The sequence below is a fragment of the Lactuca sativa genome, chromosome 3, assembly GCF_002870075.4.
Source record: "Lactuca sativa cultivar Salinas chromosome 3, Lsat_Salinas_v11, whole genome shotgun sequence".
Taxonomy (NCBI): Eukaryota; Viridiplantae; Streptophyta; class Magnoliopsida; order Asterales; family Asteraceae; genus Lactuca; species Lactuca sativa.
The window spans coordinates 244,070,048-244,077,943 of record NC_056625.2 but is presented as its reverse complement, the minus strand read 5'-3'; the positions used below and the strand labels follow the sequence as shown (position 1 = coordinate 244,077,943).

The following is a 7,896-nucleotide window of genomic DNA, read 5'->3' as shown; positions in this document are numbered from 1 at the left end:
CATCCAACTCGTCGAGTTCATGCCCATCTTCATCCGACTCGACGAGCTGTTCATCCCACTCGTCGAGTTCCTCCTCATCTTCAAGCTACTCGCCGAGTCCACTCGAAGGACTCGTCGAGTCCACTAAGATCCACTTACATGCAGAGGACTTCCGAGTCATGCATGAGCTCCAAACTATAGATCTACCCTCCCCAAGCCTATTTCCCACGTAAAGTTGCAAACTTTACGTGTAGAGGGTGAGATCTAGGCAAAATACACCCATAGCTAGGGTTTAGGACCAAGAGACTCCAATTTCCACCCAATGGCTGATACTTTATGGGATTCCATACCAAAATAAGCATGGATCTGAGGTAGCAACCTCAGATCTGGACCTCAAGCTCAAGATTGGTCTTAAACATGTCTTAACTCGAAGGGTTTGGGACCACTCGACCTGACTCGCCGAGTCTAAGAACAGACTCGCCGAGCACACGACAAACTTCATCCAACTCGACGAGTTGTTCATCCAACTCGTCGAGTTCATGCCCATCTTCATCCGACTCGACGAGCTGTTCATCCCACTCGTCGAGTTCCTCCTCATCTTCAAGCTACTCGCCGAGTCCACTCGAAGGACTCGTCGAGTCCACTAAGATCCACTTACATGCAGAGGACTTCCGAGTCATGCATGAGCTCCAAACTATAGATCTACCCTCCCCAAGCCTATTTCCCACGTAAAGTTGCAAACTTTACGTGTAGAGGGTGAGATCTAGGCAAAATACACCCATAGCTAGGGTTTAGGACCAAGAGACTCCAATTTCCACCCAATGGCTGATACTTTATGGGATTCCATACCAAAATAAGCATGGATCTGAGGTAGCAACCTCAGATCTGGACCTCAAGCTCAAGATTGGTCTTAAACATGGCTTAAAAGCCCCAAAACTCATAACCAAAGAAGATCTAAAGGAGGGAAACGAATTGATACCTTCCAATGCTCTGAAATGTTCCCCAAACTTCAGATCCAAGGCCACTCCTTGATGCCTCCAAGATTCCCACTCCTTCTTCTTCCTTAAAACCACTCAAAAATGGCTAAAAGCTTGAATGCACACAATGGGGGCTTAAGGTGCGGCGTTCTGGGTGTGAGAGGCTGTAAAGGAGCCCTAGGAAGAAGATTGAGATGTTTAAATAGGCTCCAATCCCCGGATTTAGGGTTTTCCTCGCACAGACCAGACTCGCCGAGTCCACTTGGCCGACTCGTCGAGTTGGTCACTTTCTTATCGACCCGGATCCCGCTCCGACTCGCCGAGTCCTTCCTTTGACTCGTCGAGTCCCTCTTAAATTTAGGGTTTCCTTTACTTTCTTGGCTTTCAAAATCCTGGGTGTTACACTTTGGAGGTATAAAGTTCATAACTTTACTTAAGAATTCTTAGATCTAGTGTAGTGTGGTTTTGGAGCCATTTTGGTCCCAAGAATGGACCTTTATGATGAAATCTCGTTTGTGAGCTTAGGGTTGCCACCCTCAGAGCTAAAAGGGTCTCATAAGTAGTAAAGTCTCCATATTGAACGTCTTTATGGGTTCATGCATGAGATCTAGCGCTCTTTATGGAAGTGGAATATCATTTTTGGAGTGTGGGCTTGTTTGGGCCAAGTAAAGTCACCAAGTCAGTGACTTTATGGATCAAGATGTGGAAAAGGATCTGGATCTGTGTCGGTAGCTTTTGAGATGGAGTATTAAGCACTTAATGGGAAAATTAATTAACAGGGGGTTACGTTGAGCGTACGTGCAAGTACGCCCAACGTACTCATCATTTTGGGCTAAGAATATGTTTGGGCTTAGGGTAAGGCCCGTTATAGGGAGTAGGCCCAATGTAGCAAATGGGCCAATAGTGGGCTTAGGAAGCTTACCTAGTGTTGGGCCTTTTATATTATGGTTTTGGGCCTTAGGTATGGGCCAAGTGGGACTAGGGGTAAAATGGTCATTTTACCATGAAGAGAGTTATTTTTTTGGGCTAAAATAATATTTTCGGTATTGGTAGCTTGGGAAGCCGGAGGATCAGCAGTTCGGGAAATTGCCGGTTAGCAGCCAGAGGAGTATCAGCCGTATTCAGCAGTGCGAGGTGAGTTTCCCTTTGTGTGAATGGGTGTAAGGCCACAATGCCGACTCATGTAGTTTATGAGTAGGAAGAACCGGGGGTTAGCCCTAGGCACTGTATGCTAGTATGTTATTCCGGACCAAGGTCCGATGCCAGGCGGGAGCCCGGGGAAGGTATATATGTAAATTATTTCAGACCATGGTCTGATGCCGGGGCAAGCCCGAGGAATGTTGCATGATTAGTGTGGGTGAGGCCCATATCTCACTATCAACAGGAGTATGGATGGGTTTCCATGACTCATCAGTAGTAAGACAGGGGCAAGGCCCAATATAGGCGAGGCCTTAGAACATTATTACAGTAGAATATGTTTAGTTTACGTCTTATGTGTTATACTATATGTTCGTACATGTTTAACGGGCGGGGCCCAGAGACAGGCGGGGCCTAAGAGAAACATATTTGTATACCGAGCGGGGCTCGATGCCAGGCGGGGCCTGATGCCGGGCGGGGTCCGATGACGGAGCAAGTCCGATGCCGGGCAAGTCCCGATGTAGGGGGCGGGGGCCCAGTATGTGGTTATGTGTATGGTATGTGGTAGGTTGGGAAACTTACTAAGCTTCATGCTTACGGTTTTCAGTTTTGGTTTCAGGTACTTCCGGTAGCCGAGGGAAGAGCTCCGGTTGATCTCATGGCACACACCAAGAAGTTAAACCTAGGATGTTTCACTCTAATAAAATAAATATGTTTTGAAATGACACTCTAATTTGATATGATGTTCTATGTATAACTTGATAATTATAGTTTGATTAATGGATTTAAAAATGAAATTTTGGTCATGATTTTTAGGATGTTACAAGTTCCAACGGTTCAACAATGTTCAAATCTATGATAATTGGATGTCCTTGACGATGTTGTTTTCCTTGTTCACAAGCTACACATATATTATCACTGTCAAACTTTAAAATAGGTAAACTTCGAACAAGATCATTTTCCACAAATTTATTTAAATTTCAAAAATTCAAATGAGAAAGCCTTCGATGCCATAACTAGCTAACATCTGATGAAGCTTTCGAAAGTAAGTACAATGAAGGTTTCCCAACAATTGGTTTGATGTCGAGAGTGAACATGTCACCGTGTATTTTAGATTTTAACAAAACCTCTTTTGTTTGAACATTTGAAATAATGCTTCCTTCTTCGTTAAACACCACTTGATTGCCAGTTCCCACAACAAGTTGCGTAACCCTTATCAAGTTATGTTGAAGACCTTCAACATAAGTAACACGGTTGAGTGAAAACTATCCATTGGTTACTTTACCATATCCTTTTACTTAACATTTGTGATTGTTTCCAAACTTCACTACTCCAGCATTTTCTAAACTTCGAAATCTCGTAAGTTTTCCTTCCTTCCAGTCATGTTACGTGAGCAACCACTATCAATATACCATTTTTGTTCATATTGCTCGTCACATAAAACCTGCAATTAGTAAAAAAATTTTGGTAACCAAGGCCGTTTGGGTCCTTGGTGATTAGTTTGAAAAACATAGTGAAAGTTAGTGATTAGTAGATGAGAGTCGTGCTGAATGGTGGACTGTTAGCTTGTCATGGATTGATTGCCTTGATTTATCTACCACAAATGTTATGATATTTACATGGTACCTTCCCTAACACCATCACCTAAAACAATTACTTGTGAGCCTCCATAAAAGACGACACAAACAAATAAAAGTTCAAATGTATTTGACCCACCACCACCACCACCACCATTACTACCCACTATACAATCAACTAATTATTGGATTAGGTGTCTATGCCAATAACTACATTGGTATATACTTGAATTGAAAGCAAATTCCTTTTTGGGTTGCCCTGAGAACTAGTAATTGACTAGAATGACTTTTTGGAAATAGAGGCTGATTTATTGATTTTATTATATGATTAATAAATAGCAATAAATAATTTATTAACATATTATGAAAATAATATATTAATTAGAAATAGAATTATTAAATTAATAATTAATCAGAAATTAATTTCAATGAATTTTGGGGTTAATTGGATTAATTAAAAAGTACAAGGACTTAAGTTATAATTGTTCAAAATTTGAACAAGAGAGAGATTCTGGAATGTTCCTTTGGTGGCCGAATTTTTGATGTGCTCCTAAGTTTTCTAGAATACTCCATGTGGATAATAAGGAAACTAGATAAATTCAGGTTTGAAATAATATTATTTTATTTCAAATTAAGGTCTCTAGGGTTTTTGTATAAACTATAAATAGGACCCTCTGGGTTCCCGATTTTTGTCCAAGCCTTTATTCAAACAAGAAGAGCTGAAATTCTGCTCCCCTCTCCTCTTTCATCTCAAGTCTTTTATTGCTAGGGTTTGAGTACAAACCATTAGAGGCATTTGATTTTTGGTACTCGCTTTCCAAGAGATTTGAAGAAAGGAATTGCTTGATTACTTGCTATAATAATCAAAGGTATGTAAACCATAACAGCTTGTTAATTTCGATTATAGTAGGGTCTCCTTGGGGTACTTTGATGTTCAAAGATTATCGTTATCATTAGAGAAAACTTAGACCCAAATAGTTTGTATGTGAACTTAAGGGTTAAGTTATTTCGCCTCATGCATTGAATTATAACCTATAAAATCCATTAGCTGTATCAGAGGCATAGTTTTCTGGTTAATTGTGCAAAACAGTGAATAGATCAAAATTAGGGTTTATAGAAATTAAACCCTAATGGCCTTGTATTTTCCCAAATGGCTAGGTTTCTTGAAACCCTAGCATCCACCCTAAATTTTAAAAGTCCTTAGGGTTTCCTAGTTTTCTTAATTATTATTTTAATAGTCTTAAAATTTCAATAATTAAAACTGAATAACCTAAAATCCTAATTGTCAAAAATTAGAAGGGTTTTGGATTAGGATTAAATTTGAATTATTTTATTTTTGCTCAATAGAAAATAATTATTTAATCCCTACTGATTTAAATTAATTTAATTAATAGTTAATTAAAAGGTTAAATATTAAATCAAAATTGGTTTAAATTTGTTTAAATTATAAGTTTAATTTAGATAATTAAAAGTTTGAACCTTGTATTTTCAAAATGTTTTAAAATACACCTTATATATATATATATATATATATATATATATATATATATATATATATATATATATATATATATATATATATATATTATTAAAATTTGATAGTTATATGTATAAGAATAAGTCGGTCGAATCGCTAGTATGCCTGATTCACGATGCCATACTATAAAGGGGGTATAAGAAAACGACCTATATAATGGTCGTTGAATGGGTGTCTACTCCCACCCACTGCTTCCTTGTGTGGTGGAGGGTCATTAGCAGAACAAGTCTAATAGGACATAACGTCATTAAAAGTATAATCAAATAAAAGTACTTGAACCTTCTTTAAAATCTCACTCTAGTTACTTTAGGAAAAATGTGAAAAGTATTATAATCCATGAAAACGCACATCATTTTTTAGTAATTGTTAGTGGAGCGTGTGTGGTTAACCGACACACTGATTTGGGATTACAAAGTTGACATGATGGGAAACTCAAAAATTATCATTGTTGATGGAACGTTTGTTGATGGAGCATTTGGGATTATAAAGTTTCTGTTCCACTTGTTCTTCATTCTTTAGCTCCATAGGTACCACCTTCTTGTCCAAATTTAGTTGTCTCTCTTCGGAAGTAACCTCTTCCTCATTACTCGACACTAAGTCTTCTTCACTCTCCTTACTCACCCAATACGTTGGAGTTTTGTAAGAAAATACTTAAAAAAATGTTGGAATGGATGATCTTGGCTTCATACGTTTGGCTTGTTGAATCGACTGAATTTCTTCTTCCATTAACTTTTCCAATTCCTCAAGTTTATTTTCTTCATGTATACTGAAAACTTCACCTCGAGCATCATTATTTTGTAAGCCATCTTCCACTCCAAAGGTAACTTCTTCATCTCCAACTCTCAATGTAAGTTTAGACTCACGAATATCTACCCAGGTTCTAGCAATATTAAGTAAAGGGCGACCAAGAATTATTGGGACATTGGTATCTTCTTTCATATCTAAAACAACAAAATCAATTGGAAAAACAAAATTTCCAATTTTCACCAATATACCCTCCACTATGCCTCGAGGATGAGTCACTGAACGATTTGCCATGTGAATCGTCATTCTCGTAGCCTTCAAATCTGGAAGATTCAACTTTTGATAGAATGAAAAAGGCATCAGATTTATGCTTGCACCAGAATCAGGTAAAGCAGAAGTCTTCATGTTATTCCCAAATTCACACGGAAGAGTGAGGTGTCCAGGATCTCCCATTTTCTTTGGTAATTCGACCATTAACAGTTTAGAAATTTGCTTACTAAGGATTACTTTGGAATTCTTTGCTAATTGTTGGCGAGTATCTAGTAGGTCTTGTAAAAACTTAGCATAGTCAGGAACTCGGGACAGTGATTAAATAAAGGGAGTATTTATTGGAATACCATTTATTTGCTATATAAATTTAAAATGTTCCTACTCCAGTGAGTGAATATTAGCTCTAGATGGAAACGGTAAAGGACAACGATAGCTTGAACATCAGCAATAATTTTCTGATTAGACCCACCCCAGGTGGTGAGCTTGGTATGCTCACATCGTGGGTTCGAAGTTCCAGCAATATATTTTTCTTCGATTTTTGACTTCTTCGGCCTTGGCCCGGTCTGATGGGGCTCGACTTCTAGGGATTCTAAGAACTTAGAAATGGTATCCTCTTCAGTTTCGATTACCATGACGTGTGGTTGAGGTTTTTTGTTAGGAATTTGTTGAGATAATCGTTCATTAACCAATGTGGTCAATTGACCAAGTTGGGCTTCAATGTTTTACATCAATGTCTGGTGATTTCTCAGTAACACTTGTTGGTCTCTCATCAAAAGTTGTTGGTCTCTTATCACCACATCGTTCTCATCATGTCTCTTTTCAGAAGCCTCCATAAATCTAGCTAGCATTGACTTAAGGTCAACTTTCTTTTCGGGTAGTGGTTGCTCCTTTTGATAAAAACCTCTGCCTGTTTGCCTAAAATTTTCTTCTTTCTGCTTTTTGTAGTCTTCGTATGACAACCACTCTTTCTTTGGCTTTCTCCAATATTCATCACATTTATCTCCACTCGAGTCGCAAACTTGCACTTTCTTATTCCCATCCTCATCCAAGTGGCAATCCTTTGTCAAGTGTGGACCATTACATTTATCACAACTAAATCTAATAGCATCTATGGATTGGTCCATCTTTGTTATCCTTTAGTCCATAGTGTTTAGCATAGCTAGAACATCATCCATATCTTCAGAAGTGCTACCCCCAATTCCTTTTGCTCCATCATGTCTAGGATTATGATATTCACGCGAATGCATGGAAAACTCTTCAATTAATTCCTTGATTTCTGTTGTATTTTTCTTAGTTAGCGGTCCTTGAGTTGCCTTGTCGTGACATTAAACCCATCGTAAGAGATTGATACTTCTTGTTGCTCATTCAAATAATGTTGGGGGCAATTTCTTATCAATCCTTTGTAGCGTTCCCATGCTTCGTAAAGTGAATCACCCAGTTGTTACTCGAAATTTGCTATGGCTTTCATGAGTTTAGCAACTTTTGAAGGTGGGCAAAAGTGTTCTAAAAATTTCTCATGCATTTACGCCCAAGTAGTAATTGCACCGGGTGGTAGTGCTTTCAACCAATCTTTAGCGGCCCCCTTGAAAGTGTTCATTTGCATTCTATGTAAAATTGTAGTGCGTGGAACATTTGGGAGGTTGAAGTAATCAACAATGTCATTGATTTCATCAAG

General features: G+C 38.5%; 1 non-coding gene across 1 annotated transcript; it reads left to right on the top strand.

Moving 5' to 3' along the window:
• Positions 1-7,588: 7,588 nt before the first annotated feature.
• LOC111883541 (small nucleolar RNA R71) lies at positions 7,589-7,695 on the top strand. Its single transcript, XR_002847481.1, has one exon. It is a non-coding gene; the product is annotated as a small nucleolar RNA R71 (small nucleolar RNA).
• The last annotated feature ends 201 nt before the right edge of the window (positions 7,696-7,896 follow it).